General features: G+C 46.5%; 1 protein-coding gene and 1 non-coding gene across 2 annotated transcripts in view; one reads left to right on the top strand and one right to left on the bottom strand.

Moving 5' to 3' along the window:
* The window catches only part of Pik3r5 (phosphoinositide-3-kinase regulatory subunit 5), a 64691-nt gene that overhangs the window by 24426 nt on the left and 20137 nt on the right, over positions 1-20128 (bottom strand). The window lies entirely within an intron of this gene.
* On the top strand, positions 5999-6071 carry Trnat-ugu. Its single transcript has one exon. It is a non-coding gene; the product is annotated as a tRNA-Thr (tRNA).

Genomic DNA, 20128 nt, shown 5'->3' with positions numbered 1-20128 from the left:
GAAGAGCACTGACTGCTCTTCCAGAGGTCCTGAGTTCAAATCCCAGCAACCATATGATGGCTCACAACCATCTGTAATGAGATCTGATGCCCTCTTCTGGTGTGTCTGAAGACAGCTACAGTGTATTTATAATGAATAAATAAATAAATCTTTAAAAAAAGAAGAAGAAGAAGAACCCATGCATGTCTCTACTCCAAGGGAAACTTAGTTCCTGGTATTTTGCTTACAGAGTTAGCCATTTCTGGTTGCTGACAATCTTGAGCCCTGATATGTGTGTCTACACCAGCTGCCCAGCCTAGCCTGCCTCTTCCAGAAAAATGGACCCCCTTATTATTCAGAAGAGGACCCCCAGTATGGTGGCATACTGGGTCCTGCCTCTCCAGCCCAAGGGAATGTATGAACTGGTCGTTAAGTCGCCCCTCTGCCCAACCCCAGAAATGATGGACAAGCTGGTGGTCTTGCTGGGAGGCCAGTGTGAGTCCCTTTTGCCTTACACTATCATGACTCAAATGTGAGACAGGAATGAGCCTTTTCAGGTATCATAGTTTCTTCCGCCGTGCCCTTGTCCTTACAAGTATCAGAGTCCAGTATCCTGGTCTGCTGCTAGCAGCCTTCCCCCAGTGTCAATAGCAGCCGTCCCCAGTGCCCGCTGATCCATGACTTCCTCACCCTTCTTCCTGTGGACTCCTCGGTGCTCCCTGGTTCTAAGGAGACAACCAAGGTCTTCTCTTTGGCAGAGCCAGATACCCTCCGAGCCCAGGGCAGAGTTTCTGATATTCTGGCTCCCTGGAATATTGCAGTCATCTAGATGTTGGTCCGGGCTCTTGAGAGTTAGGACCTGGAGCTGGAGAGGTGGCTCAGTGGTTACCAGCACTGGCTTTCCAAAGGACCAGATTTCAATTCCCAACTCTCACGACCATCTGTGTCTCTAGTTCCATGGATCCAACAACCTCTTCTAGCCTTCCTGGGCAACCAGCGTGCATGTGGTATACAGACAGACATGCAGACAAAACACCCATAAACATGCAAATAAATAGATGACTTTTTTAAAGTTAGAGTCTCCTGAATGCTTGGCCCAGGGACCTGAGGGAAGCAGTAGAGGTCCAGTGGATGAGCTCCTTGGTGAACCTCAGAGATGACAGTAGGGGTGGGCTCATTCGGAGCCTCCACGCCTGGCCCTGCATGCAGCTTATTTTGGCCCAATGACTCAGTGACATCTGCCATTCCTTATGACTTGTGGGCAGAACCCCGTTGGCTCTGGGGAAGGGATGACAGAAGACAGTGGGGTGATACCTTTTTCAAAAGCTCGGGAAGCAAGGCCTGCTTTGTTCAGTATCCGATGCCCAATCCTGGGTTCCCCTCATTAAGAGGAGCCCCCGTTGTAAAATTCCAGGGGCTGCCAGGCAGGTTCCCCTGATGGGCAGTGCTGAAACATTAAACAATGGCTACTTCCTTCTCAAGTTCCTCTTCTGAGCCAGTGCTGACCTTCCTGAGGACCCCGAGGAGAGTAGGAAGGCTTACCCTCAGAGACAGTGGAAGTCTGAGTCCAGACACTTGCTCGGATGACGGCTCCCACCCTCCTGACGGTAGTGAGTCACCTCAGCTCTTTTCTCTGAGTTATTTTTGAATTACTTTTTTAATTTCTCCTAGAGTTACTGGAACAGATTCTCAAATGTCTACTTTACGAACTCTGGTTTTCTGACATCATTCCCTCTGATCAAAAGTTCAAAATGTATTGGCGAGGATAGGAATTTTCCCATGTCATTTTTACAATGATTTCTGAACCAGGGGGGTCATATGTCCTCTCTCCATGTTGGGTCACTACATGGCCTAAAGCACAGATACAGGTTTGCATTAAACAGACCAGCTGCTGAAGTAATTGTCTGGGGCACTTACATTAGGCGTAGTTACTATGGTGACAGCATTGTGTGTACAGTGGCCGAAAGGCTGGCTTCTCTCACTGCTCTCCATTGGTTGGCTTTGTATTCTGAAGTTCTCGGTTTCAGTTCATTTCTTGCTCAGCTGGGTATTCTGAATAATTGCAGGCTGAGTGTGTGGCTAAGGTACAAGACCTTATAACTCATATGTCTTTCAAGAACTACAGCCCTGTCGGTGGTAGAGCTGGTGGCTTTTATCCTGGCCCCTTCTCAATATGTTATAGAAACCGCGGTTAATAACAAAAAAATACGGCTGTAACAATGAAAAGAATTAGAGAGTGTGGTTGGATAAAAATTGACGTAGAAATTAATATTTCTCAATTCTTGATCCTTAAGATATGTTCTAGGGAAAAGGCCCCACTTGGAACAGCATCAAGAGAAAGGAATAAAAAACTTTTAAAATTAGCAATTTTTATGAATAAAACCTTTGAGAGACAGAAAAGATGAGAGCAAACGGAAATATACGCCCTCTCATTGCGCAGAAAGATCCAGAATTATATATAAGCAGCGCGGAAAGAATCACAAGCCTAAACATGAATGATTAAAATTTCAAAATTCATGGACATGGGGAAGAAGCTCCATCACACTGGATTTGTAGATGGCTTTGGGGCAATAACACGTGGCTCTGACTGGGATTAAAACCCCATGACCAAGGCAACACTGAAGGAAGAGCTTACTTGAGCATATAGTTCCAGAGGGTTAGAGCCCGGAATTGAGGGGATGGCATGGCAGCAAGTGGCAGGCACGGTAGCTGGAGCAGGAAGCCGAGAGACCACATCTTAACCACAAGCAGCAAGCAGACAGCGCAAAGTAGAAGCAGGGGAGGCTCTTTACTATCATCATCATCATCATCATCATCATCATCATCATCATCATCTCAAAGACCACCCCTGGTGACATAAATCCACTCTCAGGGCTGCACAACCTAACCCCCCCCCAAACAATGCTATAAAGCCCAAGACTATGGAGACATGTCTCATTCAAAGCACCACACACAGAAAAATCCAGGCCACAAAAGAAAAACCTGGACAAATTAGTTCTCAGAGCCAAAACTAAATTAGATCTAAGAGCCCAAACTCTGCATCTAAGGCTCTAGTCAAGAGTGATTTGCCCACAGAACAGAAGACTCGCCTATCATTTGGGTGATAAGGGACTAATATCAGATAGGCAAAGAACTATGACTCACTCCATCACCATCACTGCCCTTCATTCCAAACAGACAAAGGACCTGAATAAATACTTCCCCAGATAAATATGCAGGTGGCTAATAAGTACTTGAAAGCCGTTTTTCAGTGCCAACGAGATGGCTCAGTAGGTAAAAGGCGATTGGCACACAAACAGATAACCTCAGTTCAATTCCTAGAACCTACACGAAGTAGGAAAAAACAGACTACACAAAATTGTCCTCTGACCTCCACACACCGGCCTTGGTAAGCGGACCCCACACATATACACAGTAACACTCGTAGTAATAGGATCCTTTTCACTACTCATCACCATGGAGATGCAAATCAAAACGGGGCTACTCCCGTCAGTATGGCTACTATTAGAGAAAAAAACAACAAAGTAAATGTTAGGCTGTGAAGAAGTCAGAGCCGGATGTACTGCTGCCTGGGCATGTGAAACAAGGTAGCAGCTGCGGAAGGACAAGGTGCTTCCTCAAAGGATAAACAGCAAGACTGACCTATGATCCTGCCACTCCCCTTCCGGATAGATGCTCAAAGTAACTGAAAGAAAGGTCATGAGTGTCCATGTTCACAGAGGCATTGGATACAGTGGCCAAAGACTAGAAGTAACCCAAGTGTCCATGGAGAGTTGAATGGACAAACAAGATATGGGGTGTGTTTGTGCATACGTGCATACTTGCATGCATGCATGCATGCGTGTGTGCATGTGTGATTCAGTCTCTCAAAGGAAGGACATTTGGACACACAGCACAATGCAGATGAGCCTTGAGCATCTTAGGCTGGGTGCAATAAGCTGGTTTCAAATAGAGGAAAGCATGACTGCACTTGGGTGAGGTACCTAGAACTGTCAAAGGAATAGGAAGTTGACTATGGTTGCCAAGGGCTGAGGGAAGGAGATAGGAAGTGGTTAAATGGGTACAGATACCTAAGATGAAAACGAGTTCTGGAGACCAACTGCACTACTGGGTGAATGGACTAAAGACTACTGAACAGGGGTGAGGGTGTGGCTCGCCTGGTAAAGTGCTGTGACCCTCAATACCACATAAAGAGGCGAGAAAGAACACAAATGCAACTCTGGCTTTCAGAAAGTCGAGGCAGGAGGATCACAAGTGCAGAGGCATCCTCAGTTACACATCCAGTTGGAAGCCAGTTTTGGGGATACTATCATTTAAAAACAATTTTTTAAGGCTATTGAATGATTCATTCAAACATGATTAAGATGGTGTGTTATATGGTATGTGCATTTTACCACAAGTAATTAATGGATGTGATATTACACAGAAATGTCAATTCTCCATGAGTTTCAGTCTAGAGTAGTGGTTCTCAACCTTCCTAATGCTGCGACCCTCTAATATTGATACCCTTGTATTGAAGTGACTCCCAACCGTAAAATTATTTTCATTGCTACTTTGTATTTCTGTTACCGTTGTGAATCATAATGTCAATGTCTGTGTTTTCTGATGGTCTTAGGGGACCCCTGCAAAAGGGTCATTGAACTCCCTCCAGGGGTCAGGACCCACAGGTTGAGAAGCACTAGTCTAGCAAGTAGGCAGGAAGAAAGAGGAAGACAAGGAGGAGCAGGGAAGGAGGAAGGAGGGCAGACGGAAGGCGGGCTGGCTACTACGGAGTGTCTTTTCTGTCTCATACTGTGCTAGGCAGCTCCGGTTGCTGATTCCATCTAATGACCTCAATCTCCTGAAGTGGTTACCCACAATTCCTGGGGCCCAAGCAGGTTAAGCCATTCATGTTTCTGTCATCACAGGTCCTATGGCCTGAGCTGGAAGCTGATGTCCTTCCTCCACGCTGTTCATGGGAACTCAGTCCCACCCTTTTCTCTGCAGGCAAAGGTCTGCATCCTTGGCGTGTGTGCATGCGTGCGTGCGTGTGTGGAGAGAGACAGAGAGAGAGACAGAGAGAGAGACAGAGAGAGAGACAGAGAGAGAGACAGAGAGAGATCAGAGAACAACTTTCGAGAGTCAGGTCTCCCTTCTGCCACGTGGGATCAGACTTGACATCAGGTTCCCTGTCCCGTCCCACTCAGCCATCTCTCTGGTCCAGTTTGTAGAACATTTTATGAATCAGCAGACGCTGACTTCAGAGTCCTGTTTAGCCCAGTCTAGAACTCTCCAAAGCACTGAGGGACCATTTATTACTATAATATTAAAAATTCAGAAACTGATGCTATCTTTCCAAATGCACAGAGAAGGGGGAATACATATTTCTATAAATACGGGAAAATGGGTGCATCCATGCAGACTCTCCGAACTGAAAGCCACATACCACAGGGAAACACACATATAATTTAAAATGATAAAAATTAATTTAAAAAAATCTCAATAGACATTGGGTAGAGTTGGAGTTACGGCTGACTAAGTTTAGGTGCCCAAGGGAATAGGCACATTTATGGGGTGTTTGATCCCCTTCGTGTTCTCCTTTCATCAAGGCTGGTGGGGTGCATTTGCTGAGATGAGCTTAGCAGGAAGAGGATTTGGGGGTGACAAAGGAAAGTTCTGCTTTGTTCAGCTGCACCCTCTCCTGACCCCAGGCAGAGTCGCCTATCTACACTTGGGGATTCACAGATTAGTGGCCAGTGAAGAGAGAGATCCTGTTAAGATAGAAGTGAAGACCCTGGAGCTCATGGTATCAAGGAAGGTTCTATGATCACAGAGCACGAAAACCCAACAGACTAAGCTTCGAGAAGTAAGGCAGGTGACAGCCTTTCGGAGTTTTCGAACTTTTGGAACACGCATAAGCTGCAGAGTTTCTTTTTTTCTGCTTTATCTAGCAGAATATCTTTATCTAGTTTCTGAGAATTGTGGCCAAAAGAATCTTGAGATTTTTCCAGTTGTTCTTTTATTAAAACACTCAGTGACTGGCTCTATAGCTCAGGGGTTAGAGCACTGGTTTTGTAAACCAGAGGTTGTGAGTTCAGATCTCACTGGGACCTACAAGTTACTTTTGGGGACTGGAGAGATGGCTCAGGGGTTAAGAACACTGACTGCTCTTCCAGAGGTCCTGAGTTCAAATCCCAGCAACCACATGGTGGCTCACAACCATCTGTAATGGGATCTGATGCCCTCTTCTGGTGTGTCTGAAGACAGCAACAGTGTACTCACATACATAAAATAAATAAAAAAATTTTATAAAAAAGTAAAAACATTCAGATTTCACCAGGCATGATGGTGTATGCTTTTGATTCCAGAACTTAGGAAGCAGAGGCAGGCAGATATCCATATGTTTAAGGCCAGGGAGACTAGAATAACCAGTGCTACATAGGGAGGCTCTGTTTCAAATATTCCATATAAACAAAATCACATGCCAACATGCTAATGACAATTATCCCCAATCCAAGAGGAAAAATTAGATTCATCTCTAAACATTTTATAATAATTGATATTTTATACCTTGGTTTTGTTTTCAGACAATGTTTCAGCTAGCCTAGGCTGGCTTCATAAACTCATATGCAGTCAAGAATGACCATGAACTTTTGTTCTCCCCGACTCTACCTTAACAGGACTGGGAGTGCAGCCATATACCATCACGCCTGGTTTGTGGGGTGCTGGGGATCTAAGCTAGGGCTTTGTGCATGCTAGGCAAGCCCTGTGCAGCTGGGCTAACCGACAACTACATCTTGCTTTTAATCACACAAAGAACCTCTGTAAAATTACAATGTTACCTCTGTAAAATTGTTTCATTTTTGTGTTCTTCCCATACAGCGCACCTGCCCATGCCAGACAGTGTAAGTACCTAAGGGACTCTGGAGGGTAGAGGGAGGCAGAGCAGGAAGGACTTTGGGACACAGAAAGACAGGAGCACACAACAGCAGGTTCCCTGGGTCTTCTTCCTGCTTGCATAGTCTCAATAGTGAAGAACTAGCAGCCTAGATAATCAGTGCATACAGATGGGAAAGCTGGCTTTTTCTCCAGGTCAAGGAATGGAGCAGCTTAACGAGACAGGCAGCCTTCAAGCCACAGAGTCCCTGTTCCATCTGAGCTCCACACAGAAAGCGTAACATCACTGCCACCAGGGATGGCCAGGGCAAAGGGTATGCTTCCCCTCTGCCATCTACAGAGAGGCGCCCCAGACCTCTGCCAGGGGACTGAGAAAACCAGAAGAAAGCCGTGTCTTTCACCCTCACAGTGGTCAAGAGCCTTTCCCATCCCATGATGTCAGTAGGCAGTGGAACCTTGCTCCCATCCCAGATAGTAAGCATCCCCATCCCACAACAGGTGGTGTTAAGGGAAGTCTAGTGCAGAGTCTAGACGCTCATTGGTAACTTGCAGTAGTGAGGTTATCCTTTCTCCCACCACCATGGTAATGCTGGAGCAGTAATGATGCACTCCTGTCCCTTCCAGCCAGAGAGGAATAGGTCGAGGCCTAATAGAAAGCTGGACCCCTTCTCTACCCATTAGTAACAAGGGCCCTCCCCAGTGTCAGCGAGGTTACGGATGGAACCAGGACTCCACCCGTGTCCAGCAGTAACGAGGCAAGGATCCTCATTTCCCCGCTGGAGATGTGTCAGAAAAGGCAGCTAAAACGTAAGATTGAAATGAGATTCCAATCCTCATAACTCCCACAATATCCACAATGACCATGTTTCAATAAAGAGAAGAACCTGTCGTGGGGCTGAGGAGATGGCTGGGTTTGTGCATAAGTCTTTGGACTTGAGTTTAGATCCCAGCACCCATGCAGAAGGCTGGGCGCGGTGGGGCATATTTATAACTGGAACAGAGGACTAGAGCATGGGATGGAGTGGAGATAAATCCATGAAGCTCACTGGACAGCCAAACTAGATGAGTCAATTAGTTTCAAATTCAGTAAGAGACTGTTTCAACAACAACAACAACAATAACAACAACCAAGGTGGAAGGAAATTGAAAAGTCACCTAATGTTAACCCTTGGCTTCCACATGTACACAAACACACTATACAAATATATATACAACATCACACACACACACACACACACACACACACACACACCATCCTCCTCCTCCTCCTTCTCATCATCACATGTATATTACAAAAAACATGTCACATCAAGAACTGAAGGAATAAAGTTTCATAGATGTGAAAAAAACAAAGCTGTAAAAACAAGGTTTTGAGAAATACATCTGACGTCAGGATGCCTAATGTTATGACAAAGTTTTGGTGACCGAGACATTGAGTCAGAAGACCAGGCTATTCTGACCGAACTAAAGTTAAGACAAAACACAAACAACTGTTCTCGGAAAGACCTCCTGCACCTCGCTGTGGTAAATTCCGAGAACAAACGCAAGATGTCATCCTGACCCTGCCCGACCACCCAGTTCACCCGCCTCTAAGAGACCTGCCAACTTGGGCCTTTCCCAGTGCTTCTCCAAGGCCAGATGTAGGGTTGGATGAGGAAAGTGACCGACTGAGCCAAGAACAGCCCCTTGAGCAGGCCAGCCAATACCTGATCAGATCCTTTGTCCTGTGCACCACCAATGAGAATGGGCCAGCTAACCCTGTTGCTGAAGTCTGCCCTCTGTAACGAATAAGAGTTGTGTGCTTTTTGGGTTGGGTGTTGCCTCTCCCTGGTGGATGAGCAACCCCACGTACCTGGATTAAAAACCTTATACCCTCATGCTTTTGCAGCAGTCACTTTGTCAGTCTGTGCTCTGTGGGTTGCGCTCCTGATGTAGGGTCACTTTGAGGTCTCACAACAGAACAAGGAAGATCCCAAACTAAATTTTAAAGGTTGCAGACGGGGCACTGGAGAGAAGAGCAGCTCTGCGGTTAAGAGTGCTTCCTGATATTTCAGGGAGACCCAACTTCTGGCCCCAGTACCACATCAAGCGATTCACGACTACCTATAACTCCAGCTCCAGGGAGTCTGACTCCCTTTGGCCCTCACAGGCACCTATACCCATGTTCAGAGACCCACGCACAGACACACAGTTAAAATATGAAACAAGAAATTTTAAAAGTCAATAGAGGCTACTACTAGGATGAGAGATGTCAAAAATTTAAAACAGCCAGGGGAAATGCCTCACTAGGCAATTATAAACTCCCTAAGCACAAAAGGAATGAAGGAAGGAAGGCAGGAAGGAGGGAGGGAGGGAGGGAGGGAGGGAGGGAGGGAGGGAGGAGGAGGGGAGGAGGAGGAGGAGGAGGAAGGAGGAAGGGTAAATGAAGAAAAAGGAGATGATAGTATTACTAAATGAGTGTGTTACAAACAAAAAAACCCCTCAATGTGTGGACTCAACCACAGAACAGAAGACAGAGCAGGAGAAACACAAATTTAAACTTCGTTCAGCTTTGAACAACTCTTTGCTAGATATCTTGACAGAAACACATCCAAATCCGTGACAGCCCAGTGTCTCCAGCCGCCGCATACTCTCTTACACTTAAATCTGCACAAGAAAGAACACACAACACAATAACCTCTGATCCAATTGATAAGATATAATTGCCCACCTAGACATACAAAGCCCTGTACACATCCATCCCTTAAGAACATTCAAAACAACCTGTAAAGGTACAGCGTGGAATCTTAACGTCGGCTTCCATGCTCTCTCCGCGGCTACTCTGCTGTCCCCTCCTTGAACCTATTGATGACGACGGAGACAAAAACAGACTGAAGAGGAGTCTGAAGGAAGACCCACTCTCTCATCAATGGGGTCCCAGTAGAAAATGAGGAAGAGGAGAGGCGTGGGGGAGTACTGCGAAGGGGGCGGACTGGAGAGGCTCATAAGAGCTCTTGCTGCTCTCACAGAGGACCTGGGCTCGGTTCTTAGCACCCACATCAGGCAGCTCATACCTCAACTCCAGTTTCAGGGATCCGATGCCTTCTTTTGTCCTCTGCACACGCCAGGCACACATACTGTGCACATATATTACATGCAGGCAAACACTCACATGTGTAAAATAAAATGAATAAATCTTTTTTAAAAGTTGACAAACTGGAGTTTATAATTTTTTCAGCTTCTAGTTTTTGAGATTATAAAGTAAGCTAAAAACAAGACATAAACTAAAAGACAATATTACACACGCACATGCACATCCACACACATCACACACCACACACACACACACACACACACACACACACACACACACACACAAATGATTCCTATTCCGGAAGTGAACAAGTGCTTAATAAAAGATATATAAGTGGGCAATAAACACATTAAAATATTGTCAGAACAGTTAGTCATCAACAAACGCACATTTAAAACCACAATGAAGCAATCAGACACTAGAACATCTAGAGAATAACAGTAGCAAGTTGATGAGGATATGGAGCAGTCACACATTGCTGATGGAGTTGTGAAATGGTAGAAAGTTGAAAAACAGTTTGGCAATTTCACAAAATTAAACAATCACCCAGCCTTTGACCTAATTAGTTTGTGCTTTCCCAAAAAAGAAGTGAAACCTTATGTTGACAAGAGACTTGGGCAATACTGTTCATAGAAAGTTTTATTCAAAATAAACTCCCACCAGCACCACCCTGATCTATCAACAGAAGGATGATTTGCTATTATGCAATGGCTATAATACAATGTATCATTACTGAGCCATACACCGAAGAGGAGAGACTCATGAATACGTGTAATGACATGGGTGAAACCCCAAAACATGGTGTGTGAAGAAAGGTAATTAAAAAACGCAGGTAGGGGTTGGGGATTTAGCTCAGTGGTAGAGCGCTTGCCTAGCAAGCGCAAAGCCCTGGGTTCGGTCCCCAGCTCCAAAAAAAAGAAAAGAAAAAACAAAACAAAACAAAACAAAAAAACCGCAGGTGCAAGAAGTTTGAAAACAGACAAAACGAATTAGGAGAGAAATAACTCAAGATGGCGGTCACCCGGAAGCTAACAGAGAAGAAGGTGCTCCAGGAATGGGCATGAGGGAATGTTCACAGGCTGACACTTCAAACCTCGGGGTTTGGGGCACCCAAACGGAATCCCAAAACCAGCAGAACTGTATAGATATCAAGGGCTTGCTCCCAGGCTGGCGTCGAACTCCCGACTTCCCTCTTTCTGCAGTTTGCACTCTTCTGTCTTGTTTAAGGTTCACATCCTTACTTAGTTGTTTTTTATCTTTATTTTTGTGTATGGGTGTTTTGTCTGTGTTTATGTCTGTGTACCACTTGTGTCCGATGCCAGAGAAGGCCAGAAGAGGGCATCAAGTCTCTTGGAACTGGAGTTTACAGCCGGCTGTGGGTCCTCGGAACTGAACCAAAGGCCTCCAAAAGGGGGGGGGGGCGGAGCTCCTAATTGCTGAGTCATCTCTCAGCCATATCTTTTTAAAAATTACGCTTATGTGTGTGTGTTATGGGTGTGGGTAGATCCACAGTGCACGTGAGGGGATCAGAGGACAACTAACAACAGTCACTTCTCTCCCTGTACCGTGTGAGTCCCCAGGTTGAACTCAGGGGCTCAGGTTTGGTGACAAGTGTCATCACCCACTCAGCTACCTTACGGACTCTCAGCTTATTTCTTTAAGGGAGGTCTTCTGACCCCCCCCCCCGCCCTCTGCTGGTCACAAGACCATTACCCACAATATTCACAGCCTCTCTACTTCCCCAGTGACTACATTACAATGGACTCTTCCCGTTTCTGGCCCCACGGGGCCTGTCCACCATGTTAATGGTTCTGACCTGGCGTGGGGCCTGGACTGAGTCTCCTTGTACAATGAGTGTACAAACCAAAGCTCCACCCAAATTCGTACCCGGGAGCACATGAGCAATAGGGGATATTCCTCAGGCCTGAGGGGAAATCACACTGACTACAACACCCCAGTGACTCAGGCTGCAGAGCTGTTGATTAGGTCAGTTCTGGACACCCACGGTGAGGGCACGTTGCCTGGAAGGCCAGCTTCCTCCTTTTTTTCCCCCTCAGCTAAAGGCCAAATAAAGAGGTTCAGGTCAGAACCCAAAATTCCTAAGAACCACCCTTAAGACCGGAGCATGAAAACAGGACCTATTCTTGGCCCTGTCCCTTAGTCTCCTCCCCACTAAGAGAGCAGCCACCATGGTGAGACTAGAGAACAACTCTAAACCCCTAGACGCCCCCGCCAGGATGGGGTTCCTGTGGGATTCCACTTGATATTATTTAAATTCTTTATTCTCTTTCCCTTTTAAAATAAAATAATAAAACGATTCTTCTTTTAAAGAGCTGTTTCTTTTTAATGCGCGTATGAGTGTTTGCCCGCACTGTACATATGCTCACCAACCTACACTAACTGTATCTGCTTCATCAGTCGGGTGGTAACTTCCCCCACCACTTCAGGTTAGATGGTGCCCCAGGTGTTGATCTGACAGAATCCACTTCCCCCTGGCCACATAGGCCTCTGTGACCTCTGCTTGGGAAAGCCTGCCACGAGGGCTTCCTAGCAAAGGCACCTGCTTTGAGCCAGCTAGTCAAATGGTGAAATGTGCCCCTCGCTCTGGTAATCACATGGTCTGTTGCCTGTTGTATCATAGTAATTTAGCTCACAAATGTGTCAATGCTGCCACCGCTACCACTGAGACCAAGCTCTACCTCCAGCTAGTGGATTGGTACCCACCAGCTGTAAGGCTGATATTACCAGTCTCCCACTGTGGTATTTGATGGAGAGTTAGGGCAAGCTGTGTGGGTAAGCTAAGCCGGACCACAAGTTTGATTTGACACGAAGTTTGGTAAATGGTATGCGGCTCTGATAACTGTCACTAACCAGTTTTGAATTCTAACTAGCTGTAACCCAGAATCTTCTGGAAGACTCAACTGAGGGACTGCCTAGATTAACTTGGCCTCAAGGCACGTCTTTGGGGGAGGTTAACTTGATTGTTCATTGATGTAGGAAGACAGAGCCCATTGTGAATAGCACCATTACTTAGGCTGGGGGTCTTGAGCTAGAGAAGACCAAGCAGAGGACTGCAATCGGGAATTATAAGCCAAATTAAACCCTCTCTTCCCTAAGTGTCTGTTGGTCGGTGTATTTTATCACAGAATCAGAGATGGAGCTGGGACTGTAGGCAAGGGATAGAATAAGACTTTTCTGAGATCCATGAAGACTTGGCTGCCCTAGAGGAAGACGGTGAGGGTGTTTGGTGGTGGATTCTGTTGGAAGAGCATTCTTTTCAGCCCTGCAGTATCGCACTTTCAGTAACAGCAGCTGAAAGATGGGTGGGTTGTGGCCATGTCTCCCTTCCTCATGTGCATCTGTAAGGTTCTATCACCATGCCTCAAAATGAAGACCTTATAAAACAAAGTCAATAAATCTTCATTACTGGATCCTAAGCCATCGGGATTTGCTTCTGTGTTAGCCAGAATTTTTATTCTCTATGTTGCTTTGTACTTTACTTTGAGGATTATGATTCTGTTAGAATAATTTTTACATAATTCTCTCTGTGTGTGTGTATGTGTGTGTGAGAGAGACAGACAGACAGACACAGACACAGAGAGAGACAGAGAGAGACAGAGAGAGACAGAGAGACACTGAGAGACAGAGAGAGAGGCAGAGAGCAAGCACATCATGTGTGTGCAGGCCAGATGAGGGGGTCAGATTCCCTGGAGCTGGAGTTACAGGCTGTTGTAAACATTCTAGTATGGATACTGGGAACTGAACTTGGGTCTTCTGGAAAAGCATCAAGTACTTTTAACCACTGAGTCATCTCTCCAACCCCTAAGAAGTTTTCTATGTGAAAAGTAGAGTTTGTGTGTGCTTGGCCTCCTTTGTTGAAAAGGCGTCCTGTCTACACTCCGTTGTCGGAGATGAGTTGATCGCATACTTGTGAGGATCTGACTCTAGGCTCTCTTCTGCTCTCCTGGTCCATTTGTCTATTTCTCCTCAATCTGCCATAGCACAATGCTATGTCTTGAAGTTCACAGTGGCAGCCCTCTGACTCTGTTCTCCCTCAATACTGCGTTCTCTACTTTAGGCCTTTTCCTTTCCACATAAACTTTAGAATAAACCGGTCCATATCTGCAAAGTAACGTTGTAGTTTTGTTTGGATTGCACTGATGACATAAATCAACTGTGGAAAAATGGATACCCTAACCATAGTGAGGTCTCCTATCCATGGGCATGAAATATTCTCCATTTGTTTATCGTTTCTTAGATTTCTTTCATTGGTTTTGGGGTTTCCACATATAGCTCTTACAGTATTTCATTACAGATTGGATTCTGCCTAACTACTTCATTTTTGATGTCTATGTAGATGGTACTGAGAGGTTTTTTTTTTAAAACTTCAAATTCCAACAATTCATTGCTGCTCTATATAGGGATGCAATTGACTTTTACATATAATCAATCCTCCAACCTTGCTATAACTGTCTGTTGGGTCAAGAAACTTTGATATTGCTGTGGATTCTTTAGGATAGACAACACTCATCCACAACGAGACCGGTTTCGTGACTTCCTTCCCTTTCTGTAGATGCCGTATTTCCTTTCCTTGGTTTTTGCATTAGCTAAGACTTCTAGTACGAACTTGAGTAGGAGGGGAGAGCGAGCATCTTTAAGCTTGTCCCTGACCTTAGTAAGGAAGTGTCTGGTTTCTTGACGTTAAGCATGATGCTACATTCTTTGTAAACATGTTTTCTCTGGCTGAAGACATGACTCCCTAATCCTAGTGTGCTGTGTGAAGTTTTGCTGTGCCTGGGTGCAAGACTTTGTCAAAACTTATTCTTCCAAATGTATTGATATGACTATGATTGTTCTTAGCCTGTGGAAGCCATGGGCTGCACCAGTTGACTTTCAAATGCCGACTAAACACCACACACCTGAAATAAATCCCTCACGGTCTACAGTGTCTCTGGCTGTGGTGAGAGTTCTTATATGCATTGTTGAATTAGGATTGCCTTCCAATTGTTGAAGATTTTTGTATCCATGGGCATGGGGAATACTGGTCTATATCTGTGGATCCTATTTCTCTCTTTTTAAGACAGCCAGGCAGCCAAGATTAACCCTGAACTCCTAATCCTCCTGCCTCTAGCTCCTGAGTGCTGGAATTACACGGGCCTGTGCCACCGTATTCATGTCACGTGGTGCTGAGGACTGAACCCAGGTCTTCTTGCACTCTGAGAAAGCACTGTACGAACTGAGCCATCTCCCCAGGCCATGACTGCTTTCCTGTTTGTTAGTCTTAAGTAATTGGAACTTGGAGTTAAACTACAATCTGTTGACTTAAGCACTTCTTTCTGATTTGAGCATTGGTGTAATGCTGACCTCGGAGCATGAGTTAAGGCTGGGCATGGTGGTGTACAGTTTTGATCTCAGCACTTGAGAGGCAGAGGTAGCTGGATCCCTGTGAATCCCAGGACAGCTTTGTCTACCTGGTGAGCTCCAGGCCAGCCTGGTCTACAGAGTGAGCTTCAGGCCAGCCTGGTCTACAGAGTGAGCTTCAGGCCAGCCTGGTCTACACAGTGAGCTTCAGGCCAGCCTGGTCTACACAGTGAGCTTCAGGCCAGCCTGGTCTACACAGTGAGACCCTTTTTTTTTTTTTTTTTTCGGAGCTGGGGACCAACCCAGGGCCTTGCGCTTGCTAGGCAAGCGCTCTACCACTGAGCTAAATCCCCAACCCCCACAGTGAGACCTTTAAAAATGAGTTAAGGAACACTCTGCCATCTTCTATATTCTGGAATAGATTTTAGTATCTTATTAGCATTTTCTCCTTAAGTATTTATTAGAATTCACCAACGAAATCATGAGGGTCTGATACTGTTCATTGTGGAAGGTGGCCAATTAGTGATTCTCTTTGTTTAACTGACAGAAGGCTCTTCAGACAGTTAAGTTCTCCCTCTGTGAGTTTCAGTAGAAATAAGGACCTGCCCATTCCACCCAAATTGTCCAGTCTGTGGGTAAAAGAGGCCCATATTTCTTATAGCCTTTCACTGTCAGTGAAGTTGGTGCAGAATTTTGCTTTTCATCGAAATGTAATTCACGTAAATTCATCACTATAAAGTGTGCACTCTGGTGTTTAGAAAACAGTATGTTACATAATCACACCTCTGCCGGTGCTTGCCCATGTCCGTCATGAAGTAGGAACCCTGTGCCTACCGCCCTGTCCTTGGCGACCAGGAATCCACTTCCATCTTTGTGGACATTCTGTACAAACCGGATCATGTGACATATGCCCTTTTGCATTTGGTTTTTCTCACTTAACGTGTTTTCTAGGACCACGTGTTTTATCATGTGGGTATGCCCTAAGTATTTCTTCAATAGCTATACTCATGTGCCGAAATTCAGACCCGGGAAATACCTAAGACTCCAGCAGAGCAAAGAAAAAGATGAAAAGCACTATTGAGGTAAGACCCCAGCGTGCCCCTCCACATGAGCAGAAAGGAACCGAGCCTAGCGATTCCTCTGTGACAGAGAAGAGTCATGCTTGACTCTCCTAGGCTTAAATAAGCCGCTGCTGTAGCCACAGGCCTCCTGCTTCTGACAGAGCCTCTCTCCGGCCTGGAGCTTCTGTAGGAAGGCACTTGTACACAGAACAATCCTTTGGAGTGTTATCCATCTCCATTTGACATGTGAGAAGCACGGATCTGAGAGAGTAAGTCATTTTCTCAAGACCTGTAACCAGTGAGAGCCCAGATGAGAACTTCAGGATTACCCACTGCCTAAAATCTCCTCAAACTGTCAGGGAATGCCTAGAATTCTTGTGCTAACTGCTCCCGTAATGTGCGCTCTCTAGTAATAAGCACATCTTATCTTTTTTGTTTGCCTACCCGACAGTCTGGAGAAGTCTCCAGACTTCAGAATAATGTTTTAAATGCTCGAGATTACATCAGGACTGCAAAGGAAGCACATCCCATGTGTGAGGGTTCATGTTGATTGTTGACCTGACAAGTGTTAGAATCACCATGGAGACAAACCTCTCTGCAAGTCTCTGAGGGAGGTTTTAGATTAGGTTGACTGAGGTAGGAAAGGCCCATCTTACATGTGGGAGGCATCATTCCGTAAGCTCGAGTCCTAAGCCATGTAAAGAGAAGCAGAGGTGTGGGGGAAGGGCTGGAGAGATGCCTCAGGGCTGGGAACATTTGCTGCTCTTCCAAAGGACCTAGGTTTGCTTCCTAGCACCCTCAAGGCTGCTTCTGGCTTCCCTGGACACCCGGAATGTCAGTAGTGCAAAGGCACACATGCAGCCCAAACACTTATACACATAAAATAATATAAAATGAAATTGGGAGAGAGAGACCAGAGAAACTGCAGCAGCAAGGTAAGCAAACAGCGCACCATGGAAACACAATTGCTAATACTGTTAACCTGATTTCTAAAGAAATAGTATAACCAACACATTAAATAACAAAACCCAGCAGTCAGTCTAATTTCTACCACTACTCTGAAATGTTTTTTTTAAAAAAAGAAAGCACAAAGGACAGAAGCTATCTGCAACCGCGGTAGAGAGAAGCACGCACGCACATCTGGATTTCTGTGGCCAACAAAGGCACAGGTGCTGCTGATATGACTGTGGCTTATTGACTATGTTCATAGTGAAAGGAAACACGAGCCTTCAGTTAGAAATGTCACCTGTCCTCCATTCTCTCGCATGGGCCCCAGGCACAGCTGCAGGTGAGAATCTCTGCCTCCTGCCCCTCCCCCGAGTGTCCCGTAGCTGTGAGGCCTGCTATCAGTTGTAGACGCTCGCTGTGTCCTGGAGTCCTGGTATGACCTTGCTGACCCTCTCCCTGTCCAGCCCAGAGCCCCCCTCCCCTCAGTCCGTTTGCTTTTGGGCTCTCCCTACACAGTGTATCACCCGCTCTGTCTCCCACACCGTGTCTCTAGGACAGTTCAAGTGCCTCTGCCAAGCAACACCCCAGGGTGGTGTGGGGGAGTTTCTAACCTCTCATATCAGACTTCTTATATGAGTTCAGAAACAGCAGTGCCTGAGCCCGGCTCCCCTGGGGTGAGGTACGGTGTCAAGACTGCAGCTATGAATGAACACTCCTGGTTAGATATCTGCACAGAATGCAAGAAAGGCGATGACAGTTCAGTCAGTCCGGTCCTCTCAGGATGGGAGGCACAGCTCATCTCATGCCCCAGGGCCCTGCTTGGAGAGTGGAAGACAATGGGGGAAGCTGAATAACTTCCGGGCCTCTGTGTCATCGGAAGGAGACGGGCTTTCCACATGGTTATATTATGGGGTGAATATCGTCAGCAAAGCAGTCTGAGTGAATTAACCACCAGACATCCTCAGTGCTTACCCCTGAGCTGATGAGACTCAGGGAAAACCCCACAGGTGACTCTAGGAAACAGCAGCACTTTCTAGAGCTTTCTTAAAGGTCCAATACACGCCTAACTACAGTCTCTCCCCTCCATGTTTACCCTCTGTATTCCAGACACTTGGAGAGACTGTCTTCTCTTTCCGCTGCAGTGGCCCTGAGGACAGAGAGTGATATCTCAGAGCTCCCCCAGCTCCTGTGTGACCAGGCAGAGATGAAGCCCCTCCCATGATAGTGATGTCATACGAGGAGCAGAAGTAGGTCAGTGGTAGTCACTTCACAAGCCCCGCCACAGCAGGTCCCACATGCAGAGGCAGCTGACTTCCAGTCCAACCATAGTGAACTGTGGGTGAATAGATCTGGGGCTGAGGCAGATACAGGCAGGCTCAGGTGCCTACTCCAGACCTTACAGAAGGACAGACATCCTTCATCATGTTTCCATGGTTACCTCATCTGACCCGTCTCTGTACCAGTCCCTGGGATTGAAGGAGGAGGCTGCAGAAGCCAAAAGGAAGGAGGAAAGAGGAAGGTGGGCAGACGAGTGCTAGGAGGAGGCGTTGCAGGGCTGAGCTGCGAGGCAACAGCCTCCAAACAACCTGGGCCTGACATAGATGAAAGGAACTCAAAAACAAAAACAGAAAAGTCAAGATGCACAGCAGCAGCCCCAGTGTTTCCTGTTTTTCTAACAAATCACTAATGATTTCCAAGAAAAGCAAGCTGCAGTGCACTCACCCCAGGCACAGCCGCAGAATTTGCACATCTGGCCTGTGCTTCGAGAGCAGCCAGTGGTGGGCTGGGGCACAGGATGTGTCGGAACACCTCCAGTCTCTGCAGCCTGAGGACCCAGAGAGGAGCAGGGCCAGGGCACTCCCTGCCACAGCCAGCCCAGGAGGTTGCAACCCATCGCTATCTGCCAGTTCATCCCACAGCTACTTCAGATCCTGCCTGTCACATTAGTGCATTAACGTGTCAGCCTTAAGATAAAGAAACAGAAAGCACTCCATTCTCAGATAACCATCTGGGGAGGTCTGCGTGGGGGGAATTCCCCCAGGTCTATCTACATTCCCTGGGAATCTCTAGTAAGATGGTGTAAGGGCTCCAGGAAAGACCAGTGGAGCTGTGTTTCCTTGGCAACAGGAAGCAGATAAGTTAAGCAGAAGCAAGGTCACCCAGGAAGCTTCCCACAAGGGGTCCCACTCCATCTAGTCCCCAGCCTCACCGTTTGTTTGTTTGTTCTTACAGAGGTTTCCAAGGCTCCCCGGGGCAGTTAAAAGCCCTTGAAGGGTTGGATGGTCAGGCTATGATTTGGGGCTGAAGATCAACCTCTACAGCCTTCTACTTTTCTGTTGACCTCCCCCAAGAAAGCATGCCTGCTGCCTTCTGCCTAAACCCATTCAATAAGCTGCCTGTCTCTGGGAGAGCCCTTCCACATCCATCCCATGTCTTCTTTCTGCTCCTTCATCAACCCCCCCACATTACTCCTCATGCAAACTTGGATGCTCCAGGCCCTGGAAAAATGTCACCTCCCCTTCGGGGTCCTGCCAAGCTGAGGTTTCCACTCAGGCTACAAGCAATTCACATCTAAGCAAGTCCAGTTCGGTCCTTCTGTGCCCCCACAGAGGCAAGGCAGAGGCAGGCTGAAGCAGGGAGCCACAGAAGGAGAAAAGGAGAGCATTTTGCAGTCTCTGTCCTTTCTGCCTTATTCCTATTTGACAGGTACCTTAACTGGGGAGATCTAATGCTCATGTTATACACAGAGACACATACGCCGTGCTGAGCTGCAGGCTGTGCTTCATCATGTCTTGAATGTAGTCGTGTGTTACTTTCAACAGGGAAGTGC

This window comes from Rattus rattus, chromosome 9 (assembly GCF_011064425.1).
Source record: "Rattus rattus isolate New Zealand chromosome 9, Rrattus_CSIRO_v1, whole genome shotgun sequence".
Taxonomy (NCBI): domain Eukaryota; kingdom Metazoa; phylum Chordata; class Mammalia; order Rodentia; family Muridae; genus Rattus; species Rattus rattus.
The sequence above is the reverse complement of the archived record's forward strand: the minus strand, read 5'-3'. Positions and strand labels throughout refer to the sequence as shown.